Below are 13,659 nucleotides of genomic sequence, written 5' to 3'. Positions count from 1 at the left end.
TTCTAATAAAAACGGCTGTCATTTTGACGGTATGTGTGAACATAGCCTTATGCCTTTAGGTTGCTCATTTTAAAAGACATTGCTGTAAATTGTTTGGATAGCATAAAATACTTTATTACCTGGAAATGTATATTTTATAAATGCTGAAACTGTATCTCACACATTACATGGATAAGAAGTAAATGTGTGCTGATTCATCTCTATAACTTGCAGTCTTCTCACTGCCCAGGGCTCTTCACCTGCTTTTAAACTTTGTCTTTCTCTTCTTGATAATTGTCTCTAACCCACTATGTACTTAATTTATTTGTGGATCAAGAAGGTTCCATGTGGAACATAAGGATAATAATTTTGTTTGAATTGGCTATAAACTATTTTAAAAATACGGTTAAGGCTACATTCACATCAGCGTTTGACCATCCGGCACCATTCCGTCTACCTTTTCCGTTTTGGAGTAAGCAAAACGGAAACTGGCGGATCCGTTAAAATCCCCATAGATTCCCATGATATATTAGTGTGCTCCGTTTGCCTTAATTGTGCTTCGTTTGCATGCAATCCGTTCAAGATCTGTTTTTTTTAACGGAGAAAAAAATTGTGTTTGCAGTATTTTTCTTTCCGTTTAAAAAAACCGATCATGAACGGAAAATGCACTTCCGTTTTTTTTTTAATTGTAGTCAATGAGGACGGATCTAAACAGAAGGTATTTCCATTCACATCCTTTTGTTTTCATCTGTTTTGCACTGAGTATGCGCAGAAGCAGCAAGAAACCAAAGAAGAAAAATAAACTGATAGAAAAACGGATGCTGACTGATGCAAACGAATGCAAACTGATGTACAAAAGTCAGTTTTTTTAAGCCAAAATACAAACAGACCATTAAAAAAAGATGAACATTTTGCAATAAGTTTGCTTCAGTCTGCTCATCAGTTTATGTTTATCCGTTAAATTAATATGGACGGATCCGTTAGAAAAAAAGGAAAACGCTAAGCTGAGCCCTAAGTTATAGTGCTTAGAGTCATTTAAACCAGTACAACTGAGGCCACTGTCAATGCATATAACCTTAGGCTATGCACTTTTAAAGGGGTTGTCTTGGTAGCAATCAACGTCTTACATCTTGAGCTGAGGAGAAATCTCAGTACAGTGGTACCTCGGTTTAAGAGTAACTTGGATTGAGAGCGTTTTGCAAGAAGACCTCACAGTTTTTCAAAATTGTGACTTGGTTTGAGAGCATTTCTTTGGTATAAGAGCTCCCTGTACTGAGTGGAACGGGTAGTGGCGGAGGGGCCTGCTCTGCATAGCGGCGTCTAAAGCCCTGTACATTTCAGGCTGGGGCTTGCATCAGGGGACCAGACTGTGAAGGTAATCTCTTCATAGGTGTAACCCCTCTCTCCTCGGACAGAGTGTGCTGCATTTATGTTCCCACATATGCCATGCTCATTCCTTCAGGTTCCTGCAGTCTCTGTCAGCCCTAGTGTTTACCATCCTCTCCATTCCTGCTATAATCTGCCTGCACTCACACTCAGCTATACACACTGCTGCTATAATGTGCCTGAACATACACTCAGCCATTCACACTGCTGTATAGGAAAGTTTCTTTCACTGTCCTCGTGCACAGCTCTGTGATTCTCACTTCCTGATTCGTCCATGCTGAGCACACACCCCTTCCCATACTTCCCAACTTTTGCTGGGAGGAAAGAAGGACATTCACGGCACCATGCCCCTATATCCACATCACCTATTACCAGTGACTTAAACCCTTTACCATTACTACATAACCTCCTCTATTCAAAGACCAGTATCTTCACATACACTGACCCATATGGAGGTAGACAAAAATGGTGCACAGGATCTATACACCATATACGTGATTACAGTACAGCTACATTCAGTGACTCACAGAAGGGCGCCTTCTCTAATTGTAATTGCTCACTTTTTCTTTTCTTCTCCATCTGGCCTGTCCATCATGAAAACCACTCCTGGCAATGCCTTGTCTAAGACGAATCTGCCAGACAAAATTTTTGGCTTTCTGCTTTTGCACCATCCTCACCATCTATACAAAGTCTGCAAAGCCCTCATCTATATTGCACTCTACTGTAACAGTGCTCACTCTATGCCACCATGTAGTGTTTAGGCCCACTGTGAACACTAAGGCCCCTCTATGCCCTCATATAGTAGATAACTACCTCTGTGCCTTCATATAGTAGCTAGGCCTCTCTGTCCCCCATACAATAATAAGCCCTTCTCTTCTCATATAATATAGGTATTATCCCCTGGTATTAAGACACCCCCCCAAGTAGCCATTGCCCCCTTGTAGTGAGCCCCTATCTCCCCTCACAATATAGGTATTGTCGCCTGGTAGCAAGACCTCCCCATGTAGCCATTGCCCCCTGGTAGTAACCCCTTCCCCTTCAGGTAGCCATTGTCTCCTTTCCTGGTAGTAAGCCCCCCATGTAGCCATTTCCCCCTGGTAGTAAGCCCCCTCCCCCTCAGGTAGCCATTGTCTCCTATCCTATTGTAGCTAATGTAGCTATTGTCCCCTGTTAGGAAGCCCTCCCCCCATGTAGCCATTTTCCCCTGGTAGTAGCCCCCCAATGTAGCCATTGCCCGCTGGAAGTAACCTCCCTCCCATGTAGCCAATGCCCACTGGTAGTAACCCCCCATGTAGCCACTGTTCCCTGGTAGTAACCCCATGTACTTCTTGCCCCCTGGTAGTAGCCCTCCCCCCACCCATGTAGCTGCTGCCCCCTGGTAGAACCCCCCCCCCCTTCCTCCCATGTAGCCACTCTCCCCTGGTAGTAAACCACCAATGCCCCCTGTACAGTAAAAAGAAAAATCCATATACTCACCTCTGCAGCTGGGCTCCTCTGTCCTCCAGTGTCTCCTCTCCCTGCTCTGTGTGCAAGAGTGACGTTACTCATGCGCCGGAGCTATGGGGGAGAGAGCGGCCTCTTGTGGTTGGAGGCAGAATGATGCCATTGGCCACGAGAGTTTTGGCAGAACAGGAAGCCGATGTCTCCTGCTCTGCCAGTGTCACTGTGATCGCTCATCAGGAGCGCTCACAGTGAGAGGCCCCTCTCACCATCCGGCTTGGCTTGGATCCGGGACAGTTGGGAGGTCTACCTTCCCCATTACTGTCATGTAACCACACAGAACTCTGTTCAGCTGTATCTAAATGTTTGTTTCATTTGTTTTACATGTCATTCCGAATTTTAAAAAATTATTACTATTATTATTTTTGGGGTGTGAAACCAATTGTCTGCATTTCAGTGATTTTTAATGGGGAAAATTGCTTTGGTTTAAGAGTGATTAGGATTACAAGCACAGTCCCATAAAGAATTATGCTTGTAATCCAAAGCACCACTGTATTTCCTTGACCGGTTCTCTGTTTATAGTGTGTTTGTTCATTTGGCTTTAAAAATCTGTCAGATATTTTTGTGTGTAATAGGGTCCTTAGTCCTGATCATTGCTGTCGAATCCACACCCACACACAAAGAGCAATAGCGGCAGAATGTCACCGAATTTGCAGCGAGATTGTGAAGCTATGTGATTAGGGCTTAAACCTGCTCTCTCTCATACTAAAAAATAAATTTCAATACCTAAGGAAGAGTGGATATAAGCATTGGGGAGAAAAAGACATAAGACGTGGGAAAAAGTCACCTCAAGTTAAAAATGTCACACTAAGTTTCAGTCTCCAGTCTTCATTCCTTCATTTATTTGCAGTCCATGATATTTAGTTTACAGTTAAAGTGTTGTTATAACTTTCAAAATCTAAATCAACAGCAGATGTGATATAAAGCAAGTTTGCAATTTACATTCATTATTAACCCCTTCCCGCAGCAGAACTTACCAGTATGTCCTGCTATGTGTGTGTGTGTGTGTGTGTGGGGGGGGGGGGTTCAGATAGGGGTCGCGCATAATTGTCCAAAATATTAAATTATCAAATTCCTGATCTCGCACATTAAAGCACAAAAACCCACCAAAGTGATTTTTTTGTCACATCAAATCCAGAAAAATTGTAATAGCCCCATAGACCAAAGGATAAACGTTGTTAAAAGGATGGTAATAGAGCAATTTTAAACACAAAGGTTCATCAGATGATTGATCAACTGTTATTCTATGTAATGTGTATAAGCCACCTTTAAATAGAAACCGCTACATTTATCATTAATTTTCTAGGTATTTGGTTACACTAGTAGAAATAGTCTATAGCATTGTAGTTAAAAGAGTAATAATTCATATACTTAGGCCTTATTCACATGTCCCATGAAATTGTCTGTGGTCGCAGACAGTTTTAGGATCCATTAAATCCTATGTAGGCATTGCTTGCTTCTGTGGCTCCCAGCATCTTGATGTCCTGCTTAGCCAATCAGTGCACTGTCCCACCGCAGCCACTGATTGGCTGGCCGGGACGTCAGGGAGCCACAGAAGCAAGTCAGAGCGCGGACTGGTAATGTATTCACTGGTCTGATGCGGGTTAAGTGGGACAGCATTTACATATTCTGCTGCGAGTATGTAAACCTATTCAAACTGACAGCACAGGAATCGCAGCGGATTTTCCTGCGAACTCACAGCGTGAAATCCGCTGCGATTCCATAATGTGTGAACCCACCCTGAAAAAGCTTATTTTGCAAGGATACTATTAATAATAATTATATTCCAGTTTAAAGTATGTATATGTACATACAAATAGAGGTCAGATAATCTTTGGACCCATGACAGACATTCCCATGTATGCTGCTAACATAAAATGACCTTTTAATATTTTATTAGTAATCCTTGACATTTTGCCCTTATCTTTACTGAACTGAAGTTATGAAGCCCTTTGTTCCAGCTGTGCTTGCTTGTTCCAACAATGAAGATATCTTAGGAATGATGCTGTGATTTTCGTTCAGACCTGTTTATCTGAGAGATGTCTGTCTCTATGAGCTGACTCTTCCCCTGAAGGATAGATCCCATGTGTACATTGATACTGAAATCAACTGTGCAGGCGTTTTTCTTTACATACATTTAAAAAAATGCTCTATTACTTAAGCACTGTGGACATTGTCCTAACCCATGGGTGCCATAGTGGGCCAAAATGAAAGGGCCAACCTTGATAGTTTCTGAAAAGACGTGTACAACTGAGGAGGTTTTTCTCATCATATATAATGACAAGATATTACATTTTCATATGACAACAAACTTGCTTAAAGCGACTGTGTACCCACAATCTGACCCCCTTCCCCCCCCCCAAACCACTTGTACCTTCGGATAGCTGCTTTTAACCCAAAATCTGGCCTGGGGTCCGTTTGGCAGGTGATGCAGTTATTGTCCTAAAAAACAACTTTTAAACTTGCAGTCCCGTGCCCAAAGGGAGTATCTGTGCTCTAACTTTGCACCACCCCTCCGTCCCTCCTCCCCACCCTCTTCATCTTTAGGAATGCCCCTGAAACATTTTTTATCCTGTCTGAACATTGCACAGCTGCTTAACGATCCAGCCCATGTTCAGTATTCACACAACTGATGAATAGGAGACAGTCTGCCTGGGGCATTCCTAATGATGAGGAGGGCAAGAGGAGGGACAGAGAGGTAGTGCCAGCCTAATGCATACACAATCTAGGCTACGCCCGTTGGGAATGGGGCTGCCAGTTTAAAAGTTGTTTTTAGGACAATGACTTCATCACCTGCCAGACGGCCTGCAGGACAGATCTTGGATTAAAAGTAGCTATCTGAAGGTGCAGGCAGTTTGGGGGGGTCAGATTGTAGGTGCAGAGTCACTTTAAAGGGGTTGTCCAGACTTAAAAAAATATGGCCACTTTCTTCCAGAAACCGCACCACTCTTGTCCTCAGTTTGTGTGTTGTTTTGAAGCTCAGTTTCATTGAAATGAATACAGTCATGGCCAAAAGTTTTGAGAATGACACAAATCTTATATTTTCACATGATCTGCTGCCCTCTGGTTTTTATGTGTGTTTGTCAGATGTTTTTATCACATACAAAAATATAATTAAAAGCAGCTATCTGAAGGTACAAGCGGTTTGGGGGGGTCAGATTGTGGGTACAGAGTCACTTTAAGTGGTACACAAGACAAAGACAGGACAAAACAAACACAATAACCTCAGGGTCAACAAGCCAGGTCAGGAACTATAGGTCGTCACGGTACAAAATCAGAAGTCAGAGGGATAGTCAGGAAGTCAAGCTAAAATCAGAAAAACCAGGGAATAAAAATCAGGATACAACGCTAGCTTAGTCACCCACAAAGTGGCTCTATCACAGGCAAGGAGGCATGATGGATGTAGTAGTCTTATGGATGCTGGGTTTGATAGTAATGCAGAGCACCTGGGCCATCCGTCCGGGGGTGGTGCAGGCCACGACGAGAGATACTAGGGACGTTGCTGATGCGCCCCTAGCATACAGCCAGGCTGGTTGCCAGGGAGCATCCAGGAAGCTATTGGCACACTCCAGCAGTGTCAGGAGCCGAGCATGCTGGCTGGTGCTGGCTCCTGACAGCAGTGTTATTCTATACGTCAGTCCGAATACAACTATAGCCATGTTTACATAGCTTTTCTAATGTTTTACTTTTTTTTTTAAGTAAAACTTTATTTTGACTTATCTACAGGGCTGTATGGGATGTAATTTTTTTGTGCCATGATCACTAATTTTTATTAAAGGGGTAGTGCGGCGGTAAACAATTATTCACAGAATAACACACATTACAAAGTTATACAACTTTGTAATGTATGTTATGTCTGTGAATGTTCCCCTTCCCCGTATCCCACCACCCGTGTACCCGGAAGTGTGGTGCGCTATACATACCTGTCACGTGCCGACTCGTCTCCGATCTTCAATCTGCGATGTCGTCTTCGGACAGCCCGGCCGAATCCCTCCGAGCGTCCTGAGTGCCGGCCGTCCTCTTCAGCGTCATCAGATGCTCAGCCGCGATTGGCTGAGCACAGTTTGGCTCAGCCAATCGCGGCTGAGCAGCCGATGATGCGGCAGAGGGCGGCTGGCAGCCAGGACTCTCGGAGGGATTCGGCCGAAGACGACATCGCTGACTGAAGATCGGAGACGAGTCGGCACGTGACAGGTATGTATAGCGCACCACACTTCCGGGTACACGGGTGGGGATGGTGGGACACGGGGAAGGGGGCCATTCACAGACATAACATACATTACAAAGTTGTATAACTTTGTAATGTGTGTTATTCTGTGAATAATTGTTTACCGCCGCACTACACCTTTAATACCATATTTTTTTAGATCGGACGTTTGGATCACTTTATTAATTTTTTTTTATACATAATGTAACAAAGATCAGCTATTCTGATGCTTTTCCCTCTTCGTTTACACAGTTTACTGTGCAGGAACACAATAAATCGGACAATTACGCACGTTTCAATATTTATGTTTATTTTTATTATTTTTACATGTTTTATTTGTATAATGGAAAAGAGGGATGATTTAAACTTATTGGGGGAGGGGCTTAAGCTCCTGAACTTGCTTCATAACTCCGTAGCAAATACTGGTGTACAGGTACAGCATGGGTCATCTGGTCACAGGCGCCCATGCTGAACCCGTATGGCATAAGTCATCTATGGGTTGATCTAGGGAGTTTTAGACATAGTGGTGGTAGTGAAAACTAGAATATTTTTTGGATTATTTTGTGATATAGATAGTAAAATAGGAGAGTAAAATGTGAGATCTGAAAATTTGTTAAAAACAAAAAACAAAACTTGATTTATACGATAGGTCATCTTCTGATAGCACACTCCCTTTAAAGTGGGCAGAACTCTAATTTCAACATGTCCAAAACTTTTGAGAGGTCTTTTTTTCTCTCAACACGTTCAGAAAATATACTTTCAGCCACACCTGTACCTGAAATCTGTTCTCATAGAGGGCATTAGTATTCAGTTGTACAAGAAAAGTAGATAAGACAATTTTAAAAATGTATGTTTCTTAGGGTCGATTGGCCTGATCAATAATGTATTTGGGTGTCAATCTGCTACTTGGGCATTTGTTTACTGAGCCTAGCGTTTACTGAGTGTTAGAGATGTCCTTGCGGCCCTTGCCCTAAACTGTTATACACCACGGCTGCAGCTTCAGATTGGTCTATCTGAGCTTCCCGGGACCTCCGTGGCCAGTGATTGGCTGAGCAGCCTGTCAGCTAACAGCCTGTTTTGAAGCTGCAGCCACCTGGAAGCAAACAGATGGTGGGAGAAGAATGTATAACAGTGTATTCAGCTGTTAGCCACCCGCTATTACACGTAGCAATGAGTGGTCGGTGGCTGATGATTCTAGGTCTATGACGCAATCAGCAGATGATCGTTGTTTCTATTACACCGAGCGATAATCGGCAGTATTGGCCAGGGGCGTAACTAGAAATGGCTGGGCCCCATAGCAAACTTTTGATTGGGCCCCCCCCGACTGACCACTAAACGGTCAAGTGAAGTCATAACTACATAACTGCTAGCTCTGGGGCCCCCTGATGCGGTGGGCCCCATAGCAGCCGCTATGGCTGCTATAGTGGTAGTTACGCCCCAGGTATTGGCCTGATTCGGCTGATTATCGCTCCGTGTAATAGGGCCCACACTTTTGCACTTTTTAATTACATTTTTGCAGTATACTTTAAGCAAGAAAGGAGCAAGACATTTGTGAATGCCTAGTTACAGTAACATAAACTAAAGGTGGAAACAAATAAACATTGCGGCACTTGGCTATGAAAGGAGATTTCAATTACACCATTGAATGTACAGCCAACTAATGCCATTCAGTGCACCTGTACTGTGAGAAACCTTTTGTCAGATGTTGAAAGATAAAGGTTGAGGCTTTTGTAAGGCGCCAGGTCGATAAAAAGAAGTTAACACACAAAGTGGATGTGAGTTGAAGCTATAATATGAATGGTGATGTAGCTTGACTGGAAAGGGCTAAAGTGTCTGATAAAACTAGTAATGAGGTAATGAGTGAATGTCCGCAGGTCACAGGTCTGTTTACTTTACAAGCTACCACTCCTAGGTATGTTCTCTCTGCTGCAATAACAAACCCTGCTACTAATGCAAGACTTGGATACCTCCTGCCAGGCCCTTTACAATTTTACAATTCAGGGACTGAGAACAATATTAAATCTGTGACAGTTGTTTTTCAAGAGAATAGATATTACTTCTTACCTTATTGCTCGAGAAATGAAATAAAATGGTAGTCCTGGACTGTACAACGTGTGCGTTTTAGGAGAAATGAAATGTGCTTATATAGTTCAGGTTTATGCTTCCATCCTAAGTAATGCCTGTCTAGGTGAAATCCAGATTGTAAGTTGTCATGTGATTGTATTGTACACAACTTTGGGGTCTACATATATACCATGTGCACACATGTGCAACTCTCAAAGCATTGGGTGACAGGATTGCATGATGGTATTACATGACAACCTGCAGTTGTATTGTTTCTGAATAACCTGTAATGTGTAAATGAAGGTTAGGGGGAAAAAAATCTATACAGTAGGCATGTGAAATATTTTTCTACTGTAGACCTGGAGAGACCTGGCCTTAGAGGTATGCAGTACAGTGCAGTCACAAGGCTAAAATTATAACAACCTTAAAATTAAGCACAAAGCACTTATTTAGGGCAGGGCTGTGGAGTCTGAGTCGAACTTAGTTTTGGCTGGAGTTGGAGTCAGAAAAAATGTACCGACTCCGACTCCAGCTTTAAAAAAAATCTTAGAACAATTTTAAATTGAGTTTTTAAATGAATTTGAATGAAATAAATATGTTTTGCTCATCAATATATATTATGAGCAACATTCTAATAGGACACTGGCCCTATTACATAAGAGCGGTCAGGGGAAAAGTTGTCAGTCACTATTTGGCAGTTTTTTTCTGAGAAGAGTCCATTGTGTGGGGGGAGATCTGTGCCGTTCTCTTCCTGGATGCTGGATGATTGTATATGAGCAGCAGTGTAATATGAAGATATCCTGTGTAATATAGAGAAGGAGGAGACATAATTAGTGCAGCAGTAACCTCTGTCCTCAATGTGGTGTTTTTCTTCAGTGTGCTCTAGTTGCAGCTGTGTGTGTGTGTGTGTTTGTGCGCTATGGCTGCAGCTATGTGTGTGTGTGTGTGTGTGTGTGTGTGCACTATGGCTGCAGGCTGTGTGTATGTGTGTGTATGTGTGTGTGTGCTATGGCTGCAGCTTTGCGTGTATGTGTGTGTGTGCTATGGCTGCAGCTGTGTGCGTGCTATAGCTGCAGCTGTGTGTGTGCTATGGCTGCAGCTGCGTGTGTGGTATGGCTGCAGCAGGCTTTGTGTGTGTGCTATGACTGCAGCTGTGTGTGTGTATGCATGCTATGGCTGCAGCAGGCTGTGTGTGTGCGCATATGTGCTATGGCTGCAGCAGGCTGTGTGTGTGTGTGTGTGTGTGTGCTATGGCTATCTTACTATGTGTGACCCCTCTATATCACTATGGCTGTCCTCTATATCAGTGATTTTCAACCAGTGTGCCGTGGCACACTAGTGTGCCGCGACACATGGTCCGGTGTAGCGCAGGGAAAGTTCCCCAAACTATGGTGCCCCTGTGAAACAGGAGAAAACAATGGGGGAGAGAAACCTGGGGATGGGGGAGAAACAGCGGAGAGAAGCAGGGGGGAGAGAAACATGGGGATGAGGGAGAGAAGCAGCGGAGAGAAGCAGGGGGGAGAGAAGTTTGGTGGAGAGAAGCAGGGGGGGAGAGAAGTATGGTGGAGAGATGCACAGAAGAGAAGCATGGGGGAGAGAAGCACAGAAGAGAAGCAGGGGGGGAGAAGTATGGTGTAGAGAAGTAGGGTGGAGAAGTATGGTGGAGAGAAGTAGGGGGGAGAAGTATGGTGGAGAGAAGTAGGGGAGAGAAGTAGTGGGGAGAAGTATGGTGGAGAGAAGCACAGGAGAGAAGCCCAGGCCCAGGTTTCACACTGAGTGAGTATAAATACATTTAGAATCTATATTATTAACTATATGTATAAAATGTACTGTTTTAGTGTCATTTTGTGCCATTTTGGTTGGTGGTGTGCCCCGGGATTTTTTAAGTATAAAAAGTGTGCCGCGGCTCAAAAAAGGTTGAAAATCACTGCTCTATATTACAGGTATCTGGCAGTGTTAGCAGTGTTTCTGTGTGTATGGTGAATATTTATTTAGAAACATAGAAGATTGTCAGCAGGAAAAGACCACCTGCTCCATCTAGTCTAATTGTGAGTAGTTCAGGATATGAAGGCTGGAGACTGACTGCATTCACTGCACACACAAGAGAAGCTGCTTTATATTTTTCCTTATTCCCTCAGAAGTCGCCTCAGGATCATGTAGGACATTAGGGAGAAGCTGCTGAGCCAGTGTGATAAATAACTCCCCTGGTATCTGACCGGCCATTTATGAAGGAGCAGGAGTCAGGAGTTGGAGTTGGAGTCGGTCCTGATAAAATTCAGAAGTTTAAGTCGGAGCTGTGGCTTACTGACTCCACAGCCCTGAAAGGTTTTTTTGAACGTTTGGCCCTAAAAATGACTGGTTTGCAAATTTCATATAAGAATTTGCTGTAGCCTGTTAGCCATTAAAAAATAATAAATACATTTTATATGTCATAAAATTCAGTGTGCACACCGCACAATCTTAGCATGTATTATTTTTGCATAGCAAATAGGCGATAGCTGCAAGAGAAAGGAGGGGGTTACACACCAGCTCAAAGAGTAGATAGGGAAGAAAGAAACTTTGGAGGACAGCGCACACAGGATGGAGAATATTCCACACAGAGGCTGTGGGAGAAAAAATAAACAACATTTTTTAATAAAGACCCACAGAGAAATTCTTTTGCACCATTATGATAAAAAAGAAAGGGAAAAAACGCTTTATAAAAAGTTGTTCTTAGCTTTTAAATTGATTTTATACTACTTCCATATAATTGTCTAAATAATATAGGTCTATAACACTATTATTTAGTCAATTATATGGAAGTATTATTAAATAAATGGTAAAAGCATGCAAGTTGATGGCATTATTATTATTATTATTATTATTATTATTATTATTATTATTACATTACTGACAGGAGAATACTGCCCGGTATGTGGCATTCTACAACTAAGCTTCGATTTATGGTAATTAGAGTTTTATTAAACTGAACCTGTTTGCTACAGGAAAATAACATAGCATTTGAGAACACCATAGTGGCAGTAAACACTTTCTTACTGCCAATAAACACTTGCCTGCAGTAAACGTTTGCAGGAATAAAGCAATGTGTACTCTGCTGTTAACTTCAAGATGTTGCCTGGTGCTGCTGCTCAGTAGTGATTGGATCAGCGACACTTCTTTTGGTAGAACCCAAACCCAGGAAGGGCTAAGCAGCAGGACCAGGCAGGTAATACACGTTTCTTTCTTTTTTAGCCCAGCCTGAGCACATTTATATATAAATATTAGTCTCCAAAAAACCCTTTAACTTATTATTTGTGAGAATGTAAAAATTTTTTCCAATGAAGCTGGACAATTTTCTATAAATCTCTGTGTACTCTGTGTACTTTGCCAATGACCAGCACAGTCAGCCATAGGTTTTATTGTATATGGCAAACTAAGGCTGCATTCACATGTCCTGTAAAATTGTCTGTGGACACAGACAATTTTAGGTACCATTGAAGTGAATTAAACCATTGCGAAAAATAGGAAATGTCCTATTGTGGATCGCGGCATGGATCATTTCCACCCTTCCCCTTCCTGTCATCACATCTACTACTCACCTACTCCCCCGTGCTGACCGGCTTCAGGTTCACCAGAAGTGACCTGGACTACGCTGCCTTCTTCTTCCCGGAGCGCAGTCTAGGCCACTTCTGGTGAGCGTGCATAGCCGGACTGCATGGGGGAATAGTTGAGCAGTAGATGCAATGACAAGAGCGCACATCTTGCGCTTCTGTCATCTCTGCTGCCGGGGGTGGGTTTGGGGCATCCTTGGCAGGGGGCTCCGGAGGAGGATCGCGGCACAGATCCCCTAGCCGGAGCCCCCTGCGGATCGTATGGATCGTGTGAATAAGGCCTTAGACCTCATTCACACTTAACCTCTTAATGATTGCCAATATGCCTTTTCATAGCAGTCATTAAGGTGCTTATTCTAGGCTGCCACCTTTTTATGGCGGGCCTAGAATATGGGATTAGTAATAAAAAATACAACTTGGGAGGCAATCATGGAAAAACTAAAAAATGCACTTGGCCATTAAGACCCAGAACGTGTGATAGGTGAAGGGGTTAAGTATTTGATTCAAGAAAAAGCTAAAGTGTAACATTTCATTACATAGTGTAGTGTTTATGTTTTACTCATGGTTACGGCTTTCAAAAGGGATAAAACATAATTGTCAGTACTAAGTTGCTGATATTTGAGTACAGAAGTTTCACATGGCAACCACCAGCTCAAAACAGCATTTTTTTTAATTTTTTTTACTGTTTATGAAGTTTTAAGAATCTTTTTTCTCATTTACGCCACAGGGAAGATTTTCTTATATAACACACTAGAATAAAGTTGATCTGTCGGCTACACCCAACAGAGGTATCCACTATATGCCCAGTGGAAACAAAAGCCTGAATTGTATTCACATTCTGTTATTTCATAGTGAATTGATATGTTACATTCTACTTACTACATGAAAGATGCATCCATCGGGTTTAGATGTCAGGAGAACAGGACAACTCAT

The 13,659-nt window shown here is 42.7% G+C and overlaps 1 protein-coding gene across 2 annotated transcripts in view; it reads left to right on the top strand.

Moving 5' to 3' along the window:
• Nucleotides 1-13,659, top strand: part of CORO2A (coronin 2A) — a 109,062-nt gene that overhangs the window by 60,050 nt on the left and 35,353 nt on the right. Inside the window, exon 1 of one of the 2 annotated variants that reach the window (XM_069962132.1) lies at nt 12,271-12,341. The exons of the other annotated variant lie outside the window; for it this stretch is intronic. The gene's annotated coding sequence lies outside the window, so the exon portion shown is untranslated. Of the gene's footprint in view, nt 1-12,270; nt 12,342-13,659 lie in introns of those variants that run through there. 2 annotated transcript variants of the gene reach the window in all.

Source organism: Dendropsophus ebraccatus, chromosome 3, assembly GCF_027789765.1.
Source record: "Dendropsophus ebraccatus isolate aDenEbr1 chromosome 3, aDenEbr1.pat, whole genome shotgun sequence".
In the NCBI taxonomy this organism is placed as follows: domain Eukaryota; kingdom Metazoa; phylum Chordata; class Amphibia; order Anura; family Hylidae; genus Dendropsophus; species Dendropsophus ebraccatus.
The sequence above is the reverse complement of the archived record's forward strand: the minus strand, read 5'-3'. Positions and strand labels throughout refer to the sequence as shown.